Genomic DNA, 14792 nt, shown 5'->3' on the forward strand with positions numbered 1-14792 from the left:
ACGGCTGCGCGAATGGTGCGGATGACAAAAAGGTCATTTTTTTTTCAGATTCGATAGCCTTTATCAACGGCATTCTGCAACCTACTTGAAGCTAAGTTTAGTTCCAGGAGGCATCGCGTGTGCAAAATTTTGCATTCTCACTCACTGAACAGATCAGTTGCTTGCAGTTGTACGAATGTTTACTGTTGTAAAAAGCCCGGTTAAATAGTTTGAGTTACGAGTGCCATAATGGGATCTACCCCTTGCTTCCTGGCTCGTCACTGCACCCACAGACGCCAAGAGCCTGCCCAGCAGCAAACGCGTTATGGCTTACCCAAACGGCTCCCTGGTCCTGGAGGCGGTGAGCCGTAAAAACGACGAGGGACGCTATTCCTGTTCTGTGCGCAGTGAGCACGGCAGTGAAGCCCACAACCACCTCCACCTCAGGGTGCTCGGTGAGTGCTATAGGCTCTTGTCCTATCATATTGCTTGCTATTTCTCTCTCTCTCTCTCTCTCTTGCCATCATTACCAGTTGATATGTTATGCTCATGGGTGTAGTAGGGAGGAAAACATAAGTTGATCTCGCGTAATAAATCAGTTGTACAAGCGCTTTGTCGTCTGTGCTTATGTTCACGTTTTCTGTGTGTGCCTTAACTTCTGCAGCGCTGTTTTCTAATAATTTATTTCCAACTAGCCCTAACGCAAGCCCTAATTGATAAAAAGCCAAATTCTTAAAATTTTGCTAGTTTTTGACTGCGCATTTTGATTTCTCGTGGAAGCAATGTCCACTTTGAGAAATCTAGTCAAGAATTAGAATTGTGCCATCAGTCGCAGATGATCTAAAAAAACAAACATCTACATACTTCAAAAAAGCGCCTAAATGAAAACCGCATGTCCGTGTTATTATTTGAGGCAGGATGGAAAGCAATATTTAACAAAAAACGCTATGTTTACTTTATCGCCAAAATGAGCCAGCATCCATGACAAATGTTTGCACCGCGTGGCATCGTCAGATGCGCAGCGGGGAGGTATTGAAAAATAGCGCCCAACGCGCCTCATCCCCATGACGCAATTTTGTGAGACGTGCTGTGGCATTTTCTTTGTTATTATCCATTCAACACGTATAAATGTATGTACTTGTATAATCATGGAGAAATATTATGTCTGTTGTTCCGGTAACGTTTATAGTAGTTCAATCTACGACTCAAAGGCGTCATAATAGTCGCAATAGTTCCCGCGCGAACCCTTGACTTGGGGAAGGGGGGGGGGGGGGGGGGGCGGGCAAAAAGCACATTTGTTGGAGCATTCATAGTAAAAGCTGATGTGTCTGATGCAATTACTGAGGGTGATGGCAACAATGCCTGAAAGAAAGCTTCCGAGAGGCTTGGTTTTCCACCAGGTGTGTTTTGGGATGCTGTGCTGAGCAGGATGGACTGTGATAGGATAAGATCGGCAGACGTTCAGGCCTCTGGCAAAAGTAAGAAAATACGGTAGATCAAGGCTAGTCAAAGAAAGGGGAATAAAAGGCAATTCTAAGACAATAATCGCGAAGACTGCACATTAGGAGTATTTCAGGCCAACTTGTCGGAAATGAAAACATTTAGGTCGAGTTTTCTCAAAACACCACTTTTGCTGACAAAGGCAACGTTTTCTCTGCAACCACTGTACTTTCTAAATATATTTTTTGTGAGTTGTTCCTGAATGCTTATGACACATAATGAACCAAATGAAATGTGATGGCACCAGAACGTTTGCTTTTATTACCAGCTTTACCAAAGGCAGTGGCTTAAGATTTCAGTATTTGGTAGGTAAACTTTCTTTACTATACAGTGGTCAAAGCTACAATTATTCTTTCGCTTCAGAACAAAGCCCAGTCCATATAAATATGCCAGGAAAATTGGGAGTATGTTCAAGAAATTTCAGAAATGTTCCTTAAGAAAGAAAAAAAGTATTTTAAAATTCTATTTTAATATTTTCAACAATATTCTGTATTTTTGTACCAGATTAACGTAAATTGAGGAAGGCACCAACACATTTAGCAGATGCAGCTTTATTCGCCACAATACATTGTTACAGCCAGCAGTATAATAACTTGAAGAAGAGGATCCGGAGTAGACGTTTGAGGACTTTGTTTCTCCTTCGTATGCTTCACTGCCCGATTACGTGAATCGTTTATTACTTTTAATCCGCATTGACGCGAGTGCCAGTATTTCAGCCGTGAAGCTTACGGTTTCTGTTTTTTTTTTTTTTTTTTGAAGTGCGGGATCTTTAGGATTACACCGTGAGCTAAGCTATTTATGTAGTTAAATTTCCCGTTTATCTGCAATGATTTCGTCTACGTTGCGGGTAATGAGGCACTAGCTCACTTGATCTGAATGCTTGAGTGACCGCTGTCTTGCTCAACGAAAGCCAGATGTGAAATTCTAAATGAACATTATTTTCCCCGCAAAAACTGCTTTGCCTCAATAAGGATGTATTTGCGGCAGAGCACGCTTTACAGGCAGAAAAGCTTCCGTGTTGAGCTGGTGCTGGTTTGCGTCTTATGTCTCTGTCCCCAGTACGACGTGGAGCGTGAAGCTCACCGGACAGCATTGAACCGGCTGGACGCTAGACAAATTTCGAGAATGAAGATCCTTGGACCATGGCCGTACGCGTCGGTGGCACAGAAAGCCACGAAAGCGTTGTTGCAGTACCTCAAGTCGACACGTCTTGGCGACCGTGTGTAGACTCGGTGCGAATTTTCAAATGTGCGACAAACTGTGCTCTCTCTATCTCATCTCTCTCTCTCTTTTCACGCCTATACCCTCTTCCCCCAGTGCAGTGTAGCAAATCAAACGTGCGTCTAGTTAACTTCCCTGCCTTTCCTCTCTTCTATTTCCCTCGCTCTCTCTCACCGTTCTGACAGCCACTCCAGTTTGTGCCCGCCAGGGCACGGCGTTAAAGGAATGAGAATGAAATGTAGCCCTTTAACGAACTTTCGTACTTCTATCTGTATCTGCGACTACATGTACTTTTATCTGCACCTATGGCTGTCGTACGCAGTGCCACCGTCCATAACGCCCTTCTCGTTCCCGAGAAGCCTCAGCTGGGCTCTCGAGCCAGCGTCACGTGCAGCGTTCCCGAGGGAGACCCGCCCATACGACTGTCGTGGCTGCGAGACTGGCGTGCCTCTGGACTCCGCCTCTTCTTCTTCCGCCTCTGCCGTGGGCATCTCCTCGGGTCACGTGGACGACTTCATCTCGACGCTGGTGTTCAGGTCGCTGCGCGAGGAGCACACGGCCGTGTACACGTGCGTAGCTGCCAACGAGGCCGCCTTCATCAATTACTCGGCGCCGCTCGTCGTTTACGGTCAGTATCCATGTAATTCGTTCATGGAGTATTCGAAAAAGAAATTACATTATGGGGTTTTTCGTGCCAAAACTACGATCTGATTATGAGGCACGCCGTAGTGGGGGTCTCGGGAATGATTTGGACCACCTGTGATTCTTTAACGTGCTCCTAAATCTAAGTACACGAGTGTTTTCGCATTTTGCCCCCATCGAAATGCGGCCGCCGCGGCTGGTGTTTGATCCCGCGACCTCGTGCCCAACACCATAGCCACTAAGCAACCACGGCGGGTCTCGAGTATTCTAGTACGGGAAAATGTACACAGCAAAGCTAGCTCTATTACGTTTTCATTGATTTCCAATGGCGTTCCGGTGGATACTGGCGTCGTTCCTATGAAACAATGCACTACAAGGAGAATAGTAGGTGATGCGAGTACTGTAGTTCTTTTACCATCACTCCTCGTTTCCTTCTACTTTCTTATGTTTTCCATTTCCCCTTTACTCCAGTGTGGAGTAGCAGGCCAGCGACACGCTCATCCGGCCAACCTCTCCGCTTTTCCTCTCATTATACCTTATACTCTCTCTCTGTCTGGCTCTCATAGTTGAGCAAGAATTCTACCATTCTTGCAGTATCTACATTCGAAAGATGACTTGCATTACACGGTAGTGTTCGTGACAAACCTGGCAACGGCCTCACGGTCCCGACAATAACTACAGTTCATTTGATGCTTCTCGTGCAACCATGTCAAAGCTAACGTGGGCTTCTTGCATTGCGCGCAATCACTGCCAAAAAGTAAAGCGCCATATTTTCGTTATAAGAACGTTCCTTGATTCGCGTTACTGTAAACCCTATTGTTTATTATAATCACACAAGGAGAATGCCTTAGATAGAAAACAATCACACCGTTGCTTCATATTACTCGATTTTTTTCGTTCATTTCCTAAGCTTTAGTCGCTTGCTCGAGGGGTCATCGGAAGTGTCACCGGGCTTTCTGCTGGTGCGCTAAAGCATTTAAAAGCCTATAAGCTTCCGCTGCTGTCCATGTTAGCGCAATTTTTAGGTGTACTCTTGGAAAGCGCCCAGACCACTGATTGATTTACAAGCCACTCCACTGAGTGATTCAAGCACTAACTCATTTTTATTGATGGGCTAAGTGAGTTATTTATTTTATTAGATTAAACAGCCCGCAGGGGCTATGAGAAACGTCATAACGAAGGGCTCCGGCAATCTAGCGCTCTTTAAGACAGCAAACGTGGTACACAAGTGCATTTGAAATCAGCCTGCATCGAAATGTGGCCGCCATGGCCTTAAGTTAAATCCGTCAGGTTGTGCTCTGGGGGGGGGGGGGGGGGGGGCGAGGGAGCACTAGGTGAACTCTTACAGAATACCCCCGCCCCCTGCACTAGACCATGGTAAAGGCACGTGCATACTAGCGACAAAAACGCGCGCGGCAAGCAAGCGCGCGGCACAAATGCGTTGCAATGGTCGCACTGACCCCCGTTTTGCGAGACGCGGCAGTCACATGACACCACCTGACGTCCCGTTTCACCTCGTTCGCTTCCGAGACTTCTCATGAAAGCGCGCGCTCCGTTCTCCGTTGCAGTTGCTTTGTTGTTTCGGCGTTTCACTGGGAGTCGCTCAAGCTCAGAGAAGTCAGATCTGAATGACGTATTGGTGACTGTCAGTGTGACCATTATATTCTTAGCGTGTTCTTTGCTTGTGCGACCATGGCGCGACGTCGACGTGCCAGAAAGCGGACAGCGGTATGGGAAGGCCTAACGAAAATGGCCTCATTGACTGGACATGGCCTCTGAGATTTTACGGCGTGCGCGTCACTGTTCGATCTCAGAGCCCATACATTATGATTCTTCGCTTGTGCGACAAGTGGCGCCACAACAGCGCGGCTCGCTTCTGATTGGTGCTCGTTTTGCGGCTGCCGCAAAAAAAGTTGTCGCAGTTTCATTTGAAAGGCGAAGCATCAATTGCGATAGCAAATTTGTAGAGAGCTATACGGAGTAAGGATAGTAGTATTATCAGCTGTATAAATTTGGACATGGGTCTCGCACCCATTCGAGCGTTTGCCGCGCGTTGCTGCCGCTTTTCGTGAATCTTGCCGCGCGCGGCGTGTGGGGCGTGTTTTGGTCGCTAGTGTGGACGTACCTTAACGGAGCCACTGCTTCTGGTCTGGTATGTCTGTATATGTCTGCTTTCCGATTACTTGTGCCGTTCGTACCTATACCGCAGTGCGAAGGCCTGAGCGCAGATGGGGAGCAAGGTACTAAGGAAAATGCAACGCTTTCGCCAAGAACAGCGCAAAGTGGTTTGGGCTGGGAATTCAGACGTGCAGCATGACGAACAACGACGAATAACCGATGTCTATGACTTGGAGGCGGAACGAGGTCGCAGGCTTTGTGGGCGCAGCTAAAGCTGTGTAATTTCTGCCGGCCATGCACGCTTGCTTTTCTGCGTTGCATGTTGTCCTTGAAATATTGGTTTTTCCTTGCAAGAAGCCACTGAAAAGTCATGCGGAGAAATTTAAGTTTGCAGTGTACCACAGAAAGAACAACAGACAGAAATTTTTTCTCGCGTGCCTGTTGAACTGTGAACCCAGTATTCAGGATCTGGCAATGTATATGACTTCACCACAAAAACATGCGGGTTGACATCATTAAGCCTGTCAACCTAGTAATGTGTTCCATTGAAAAAAAAAGCATATTTAGGACAAATAGATCTTGTTCAGTACTCCAACTATTTGCATGTGCTGCGTTTTGATTCGTGATATTTATACAGCTCCACCACGATGGCGGCTGGAGCCCAAAGACGCCACGGTGACGACCGGTGATCGCGTAATCCTGGACTGTCAAGCTGATGGCACCCCGGAACCCAGGGTGCGCTGGAAAAAGTCAGCAGGTGTGCTGTTTCTTCTACATCATCTTATCTTATCAAGACAGAGGGACGGGATGCACTAAAAATAACAATAAAACACACCCATCAGTATTTTAGTGCCAGCAAGCTTCAATCGATTACAAATATAGTTAAAGTGGTCTGTCACTCGGTACTTGTACAGTATTTCAACTGGAAAAGACCAAGCGGACAAGAAAACATCGATTTACAAACCTCAATTAAAATAGCCACCTAGGTTCATGAAGTGCAAGCAATTCATAAATTTTATAGGCAAGTAAGAGCACTTATGAAATTGGCATTCAGCGGTGCCATACCAAATGGTTGTCTACCGCTCGTTTTGTGTCGAATGCAGTCAGTCTGTCCAAATAAATGAGAATTACGTCAGCGTGACATGCTGCAAGCCCACATTCACCGATTATGCGACGAGAGAAGGCTTTCCTGACATAAAGATATTTAAGAGAAAGTACGTTTTGAAGACAAGGACAGCAAGCAAGCCAAAAATGTCACAGCAATTGAAAGCGAATAGCCCTTTCCACATTTTCAGGTGAGCTTCACTTCTGGCTAACTGAACTTACACTCTGTGGGGGCGCAAGCTGCTTTTTCGGGTGTATTATTTGGCATGGTAAAAAAAGCATCGCAAGCCCACATTCGATCAATGAGCTTCTGAAATTTCTACTAAAAAGCACAACTTTGTGAATAGTTTTCACTTAAATGACTCTTTTCCATCGCAGGGCTGCAGGGTACTGAATTTCGCACGGTCATCAGCAGCTCTCGCATGCAAGCGCTCGTGAATGGCTCGCTGGTCATACAAGAGGTGGAAACGTTGGACGCCGGCGGATACATGTGCGAGGCCTCCAATGGCGTCGGCCTGCCCCTGTACACCGTCGTCCAGGTCAACGTTCATTGTGAGTAAGGCGCTCTAATACTCGGTCGCAATTTTAGAGATGGCCATCGTCAATTGTAAGCAAAAGAAGGTGGAATCGGTGGCAAGAGAAGAACAACCACAACAAAACACTGTCAATCGGTCATACGAAAGCAGATTTTGGCGTGTAAGCCTACTTTAGTTCACCAACTGATTGCGGTACTAAGCTACTCCGAAATAAGTTGTCGACGAAAGAAAGACACTTGTGGGAAACCTTTCACCTTTATCCTGCTACACAACTTCTCTGTAGCTCCCCAGAGCCGCATTCACGAAGTGTTTTAACCGCGGATAAATCGACCAAAGACTGAAATGCATCGTGACTTTCTTCTGCTTCCCTTTCTCGAAGCTCTGTTGCGTGGCACAACCTTTTATAAGATGAGCGTTCTTCGAGCCAACTCGGGTAAATAGCGACTGCAAGGAATAAGAAAACTGAACGTTAACAATACTGTTATTGCTAGAAAAAGAAAACAAGAACAAGAAAAATTTACTTTGCTTTCAGTAAAAAATAATGTTTGGCCGAATGCTCGCAAGAACAAAATCGGAATACGCATGTATCACATGAACACCTTCTGTGTGCTACGTAAGATCTTCTCACACTTCATCTCATTAAAATATATATACACTTTGTTTCTCATAAACAATATTTTCTCAAAAAGGTAGTCTCACTCGAACGATAACAATACAGGTGTGTAGTGGCATATATATTTGTCTCCATATTGTTGTACCGTTTCAAAAATGTACGCCTTGAGTTGCCAAAAGCAAAGTGCACATGGTGGACAAGAATGGTAAACACTTGCATATGTAAAACAAAATGCCCTAATAAGGCCTTTCACATCCAATCTGCAAAAACCCATCGCACACGATAGTGAGTGGCCAGTGAATGACAATGATCTGACATAACTGTGAATGCTATAAAGAAACGCGATGTTAGAAACATGAAATTTATGGAATGTATAATTTTACGGGCTATACGTTAAAAAGATGCAAAGACGCGAACCGATTCGTGGATACTTACGCACGCATAAACCTCAAGATTCTGTAAAACGGGCGTTTACTTTAGGCGTCACATTGATTTCCCTGATGTACAAATGGTAGGAACCTGAATTCGTTTACTCAGATAACTGACCGATTTATATGTGTGAAGTTTCTGGTACTAAGAAATTTGTATTGCAATTTGAAAGAAAACGTCCCTTCCATCTTCCCTCTAGTTCGCGAGTGCTGTTTTGCTTAGTCTACAACTTGAATCACAGGGTATGTGTCATTTTGACACAATGGGTATAAAAGCTTTAGATGTATTTAGATATGTGCCGTACTTCTCCGTGTCCATACACCGCTCATCAATATTCCTTCGCTCGACGAGCATCATACATTGCCTCCGTCCTCGGCCCAGCGAGAGCTAACAGCTACGTACAGGCGACGAGGCTTTGCTGGTGTCATCCGCTACCTGCGCGGCTACTTCAGTAAATCTAAGATGCTTCACGTCATTTAGATTTCGGCAATGGGTCTGTGGACGTTTTGCATTTTCTTTCGAATATAAAATGGCAGAACTGTCAATTCTCAAGAAATAGGGGCTTGGATATTCAAAGTGAACAAGGCTGCGCCTCCTTTAGAATGACGAGTTGAAATTTCACGCAGTTATACTATTATAAAACTCTAAGCCTTATGTGTTTCTGATATTTTACTCTATATTTATTGGCAATTAGGGAAAAGAAAAAGTAAGAAATTCCGTTATAACAATAACGTATGCAGCCTTCAAGTTCAAGAAATTTTATTGGCATCACTTATGTGACTACGAGGCGAAATCAAGACTGCCCAGCCACGTCACCAACTCAAAGCTCCATAAGGAAGCCTATAGCTACTGTAATACTGTTATATTCGCAACACTGAACCTTTAATGGCGAAATCACAGTTTTGCCACATCCCAACGATTTTTATACCTGACAAACCAAATGCACTTTATAAACACCACGGACTGAAATTATAAGAATGAAGGACCAAGGTCTTTTTCTCTCTCTCTCTCTTTAAACTTCCATTTCAGCTCCGGCCAAGGTACGGCAGCGTTTCATGTCCCAAACGGCAGCAAGAGGCCAGGTAGTGAAACTTCGCTGCGAAGCCTCTGGGGACAAACCCATCAGATTTTTCTGGTCCAAGGACAGCAAGCCCATCAAGTCATTTTCAAGTCCCAGGTAGGTCATAGGCTATTTGTGCTTGCACAGGAGAAAGAGCGATATATTTAATGGGTCCTAGAGAAGTTTGCACAGGGTGTCTTTAGTATCTGTTCCACAAAGTCAACTCTTAATAAAAAAAAAACGTGTTACTACAGACTTTCTTCTATTGAAAACGCTAGACATGGTCAAAATTTGCGCATTAGTTAAGTATAACCGATTTTATCGTGAACGAGATCAGCCAGGATGGTTCTGCCATACCGACGACATCAGAGCCGCTTGCAGAAAAAAGCATCTTAGGCAGACGGCTCTCGCTTCTCGTGGTTGCAGGTACTCGATAGAGGACCACTCCCGGGAAGAGACACCCTGGTCGGAGCTAGTAATCCTGTTTGCTGAGAAGAACGACACCGGTACCTTCAGGTGCGACGTGTCAAACTCATATGGACAAGACGAGCAGGTGACCCATCTCTCTATACAAGGTAGGCCTCACCAACACGCTGGCTGCACCTCGCCACCTGTTAGAAAATCAGATAGCTCTTCCTTGAACAAATAATCCGCGGGTACATCTGAACGATGTCGGCATCTCCACCTCTTTGTGGTTACGATTTCGCGTTCGAACAAGCCAGAAAACAACTCATAGATAAAGACAGCATAGTTTGACAGCAGTTCACCTCTCCAGGATATACAGATCCTGGTCTTTACGAATATTTCATTACAATAGTTCGGTTGATTACATTACAGTAGCTTAATTACATCAATTATGGTATATTTCATTAGATTATTAACCCGGCCATGTTGTAGATTATTGTGCACAGAATATTGTACCACTAATTTTTTCAGTAGGACACGACGCAGAATGTCCTTTCAAAGAAATGTTGTGGAACTATAGACTGTTATATTTCCCAAGCACAGCCTACCTTGCGCAATTTACAACATACGTGACAACTCAAGCAAACTGCTACTATTCCCCAAAACTTCAGCAACATCTTCGACCACGCTCTAAAACTCTCTGGCATTCAATGGGTTTTGAATACTACGCTTAATACAACGTTCAAATGCGTATCGACACAGAAATATTGTATCCCGGTTTCTTGCTTCATCAGATAGCTGTCAACCCCGTAACGTCCAGTTTCGTGTCACTATTCCTTTAACGCGCAGGAAACTCACTTGGTAAAAACTTAGGGGTTATCGTTGGATATTCAAAGGCCATGTTACGTTCTACATATTCGCCATCTTTACTTTCATAAGACCGGCCGGAACAGCCTCCAAGACCGGAAGTGCTGAACGTACTCAGCCGATCTGTGACCATTCTGTGGAAGAGTCCGAGTGATGGCAACTCTCCAATTACCAAGTACATCGTGCAGTACAAAAGGAGCGCAGGTAAGATACCGCGAAAATCGAAATCCTCGTTAATGCCTTCGTCAGAAACGCTTCCCTGAGAAAAGTTTCAAGGTAAAATCATTATTTGCCTGGGCATCTGACCAACAGTCAAAATCTGGGACGATGCAGTACGCGATATTGAGGAAGGTTTCCTGTGCAGCATCGTAAATAAATATTAGAAGGTCATTCCAAACGTAGTATTGATCGCTTCAGGGCAGCGTTTACAAGAAGAGCATCCTGACAGCTTAACATGAATCGTGAAAAGGAAGACATGCGGTAGGTAGGAGAACATGCGTGGACGCATTGCAGATCATTGCTGATCATTTTGCTGCGTCGTCATCGCAACAAGACTAGATAGATCAGCGCGGTTGAATTTGGTTACTAGAACAAACTAAATTTATTAATTTTAGTCTGTGGATGCATTTCAGAGCATCCACGCATCCACAGACTAAATATAATAACTTTAGTTTGTTCTAGTAACCAAATTTAACCGCGTTGATCTATCTAGTCTTGTTGCGATGACGACGCAGCAAAATATAGGCTATGGCTTCCAAGATTGATCACTTTTCCTTTTACCCACCTTTACAGTCTGTGTGTATGTGCCCGAACTCTTGTGTTGTTTACTGCAGCAAGCCATATTGATAATGTTAGGACGCTGTAACGATGCGACTCATCACTCAGGACATGCTGAAGACAGCAATATTTAAAATGTGACTATCGATTCATGCAGTTTATTGATCCTTGCATACGGCGCGCATGCGTTCAGTTACCCGTGCGCTTGCAAACGTACGACAGAGTCATTCTCCGAATTACTTTTATTAAGAAACGCCTCAGTGAACAATTATTTTTCATTTAAGTGCTGCTTCGTTAAGGCGCAACGCCTCGACGTTTTGGCCACGGCAGCAGCGCTGAAAAACAGGCCTTTGCACCACGCTCTAGAATGTTGCTCTGCCTGACACACCATCTCGACTTAAGAAAGTGTATATGGCAATGTCCTTCTTTGACAGAAGTGGTCAGTGCAGTTCGATCATACTCTATGAGGTCATTCTTGAGCGAAATCTTTGTAGCGAGACGTTCACGGCAACTACACAAACGCGCTCTACTCAATGTGCGCTTATGGATGTACTCCTCGTCGTAGCAATTACTGACGAGCGTTCTTGAAGCGTAGTGCGCTCCTCAGTGCAGCGACGGCACTTCAATCCACTCGGTGGAGTCGAGAAAGAGCTTCGAGTCGGGGTTTGCTTGTACGGGCCTTGCTCGGAAGGCAGTATTTTGTACTCAGGATGAATGGGCTCCACCGCCTATATATCATTGCCAAAGCAACATTGAAAGATGATGTAGCTATCGTATGTTTCCTTTAGAGTCATGGGAGAAGCAGCTGAGCGAAATGGTGGCGGAGTCGGACCAGAGCCAGGTGACGGTGCAGGACCTGCAGCCGCTCGCCGAGTACAACTTCCGTGTTCTCGCCCAAAACGCCATTGGGGTTGGGCCTCCAAGCGAGGCGCTCACCGTCGTCACCGATGGAGAAGGTACGGTCTGAAGTTGCAAAGCCACTCTACAGTAAAATACTCTGCAGCTGGGCCCTATGACGGGAAACATTTCATCTCTGGATGATAAGATATAAGAATACACAAAGAAAATGATTTATTTTTGTCGAATTGCGCTAAATACACGGATAGTTAGGACATTCTGCTACATGAAAAATATTTTGCGGTCTTTTTCAGCAATATGCTTCTTGTGAGCAACACCAGGCCACCTATGCACCAAGCCACCTATGGCTTCTTGTGAAACTTGTACTTGTCGCAGTAACCCAATAATAGCGACATCAATAGTGTTGGCAAAGGATGTACGTGATTACACCACGGTGTCAAAGCACCTTATATACAAGGTGTTTTGATGCGAAAGAGTCAAATGCCCCATTGTGCGAAAAAGCCGGCGGCGTCTGTAGCAGCGAAACTTCTCATTGGCTGCGACGCCACGTCTCAAGGCGCTCGCTTGCCTGCGAGGAATTCATAACTACAAGGACCTCTCAGCGGCGTTCAATTGTACATTAATGCTTTCGCATTCACAACTCATAAGTAGTGCTTAGGTTTCCACGGATTTTCTTTTCTTTTTTTTTTAGACCAAACAGACTTCCTATAAAAAGGCTTTGAGCGTCGCGAACGTGGCATTCCTACAAACAAGTTCTTCAGTGAGGCAGATATACTTTTGCCGCTAACAACGTAAGTATCAGAAGACTAATTAGCCGCGGCCGGGATTTGAGCCCGTGACCTAGTGCTTGGCAGCGCAATGCCATAGTCGCTAAGCCACTGCGGCGAGTTACCCTGTTTCGATGTTGCCTAGATTGAGCGTTGAAATTAGATGATCAATTTCTTGAATTAGGGGCGATTTTAAAGAATAGAGAAATCGGGGTTCATTGAAATGTGACTGCCTCCAAGTGCGCCATTTAAAGAGCTAGCTCCAAGTTTCAAATAAAAGACGTCGTTACCAATAGTTTGTTAACTAGTTTTCTGATACGTTATTAGCGGCAAGGAACTTCCGGCTAGCCCAAGAACTTATCTGCAAGAACGCTACACTCGCACCGCCTATAGCCTTTTTTTAAAACAAATTTGTATAGTCTAAAAACATAATCCCTTGCATATTCCTAGCGTTTACGCATGCCGGACCTGCAAGTAGTGGGCATATAGTAATTTCACTCAGGAAACAGGGCTGCTCATACTTCTTAGACAATTTTCTGGGTAATTTTGGCGGCGTCCACGTGCAAGAAGAAAAATAAAACAGATCAAATAAAATGGAAAGGCTTGACATTCAAAATTCAGAATATTTCGTAGCAACACTCATCTCTAACACTTAGATAAATTGCTATTCGCGTGCAGAGCCGAAAAAAAAATATCATTCCAACAAGCCGAAATGCTTGTTTATAAAATGAAATATGGACAAGATTTTGATTCGTTGTTTTTGGTAAACGTGAAAAAAAAACTTTTAGAAATATTGTATATCTAGAAGTGGCTTTTGTGTGACAAATACATACGATGCCCGCAAACCAGTCGCATAGTGTGCTCTTCTAATCAAGCACTAATGCCTGCTTAACATATATTACTACTTTTGCAGTGCCTGCAACACCTCCACAAGGTGTCAAGGTGACGGCTGTCAGCTCAAGAAAAATAGAAATATCCTGGAAGGTGAGACACTTGATTACTCCTGGGTGCCCTGGCAAAAAAAAAAAAAAAACTACTGTGGGCCCCGTGTTTATTTGTTCGCTGTCGACAATTTGATCATCGGCGGCAACTAATTACAAACTTTCCTTCGCTACGTATCACATAAGAGGCATGGAAATTTTTCACAGCCCCGAAGCATTCAGCAACAAACACCAAACCACAACTTAACACCACAACGTATGTTTTGCACGAGAGACACCTTCCGGGGTGGAAGATTCTGAGGTCGTGTCGCAACAAAAGCATCCTCGGCATTTCTTGCTGGACAGCGGTCTTTGGAAGTACATGACAGGAGCCTGCGCACTTTGATGTTGGTAGCGAGCTGTGCTCAAAGCACTATTGCACACCGCACTTGTACATAGTTGTCTATGACCCTCATCCTAACTCTCCCCCTTCTCCTTTCTCGCTACGCTCGGTAGGAAGCCAAACAAGCAAAGCTCCTCCGTCCGACCTCTCTGTTTTCCTCACATAAAAATCTTCTTACTGTCTCTCCTTTAACGTGTTAGTCTGAGAAAACAACATATACGGCCTGTTGCTCGAAGCGGATTGCGCGATCTGTTGCAGCCTCCGCCGGCGCACCTTCAGTACGGTGAAATCCAGGGCTACTACGTTGGCTACCGGGTCCACGGCTCCACCGAGCCTTACGTTTTCAAGACCGTCACCGTGCCTTCTACATCTTCGCACGTGGACGGTTGGCAGCGCAGTCTCGCGCTGCGTGGTGGACGACCTGCAGCGTGCCACCGCCTACGCAGTCGTGGTACAGGCCTACAACGACAAAGGCGCGGGTCCTTTGTCCGACGAGATCCGGGTGCACACCCACGAGCATGGTCAGTGATCTGTTGCGTAACACAAGTTGTTTTCACATTCAAGTGGCTCGTTACACGAACCCCGTACATCTT

At 45.1% G+C, this 14792-nt stretch overlaps 1 pseudogene; it reads left to right on the forward strand.

The window, feature by feature from the left end:
* LOC119450563 (Down syndrome cell adhesion molecule-like protein Dscam2) overlaps positions 1–14792 on the forward strand; it is a 156752-nt pseudogene that overhangs the window by 117023 nt on the left and 24937 nt on the right.

This window comes from Dermacentor silvarum, chromosome 4 (genome assembly GCF_013339745.2).
Source record: "Dermacentor silvarum isolate Dsil-2018 chromosome 4, BIME_Dsil_1.4, whole genome shotgun sequence".
Lineage (NCBI taxonomy): Eukaryota > Metazoa > Arthropoda > Arachnida > Ixodida > Ixodidae > Dermacentor > Dermacentor silvarum.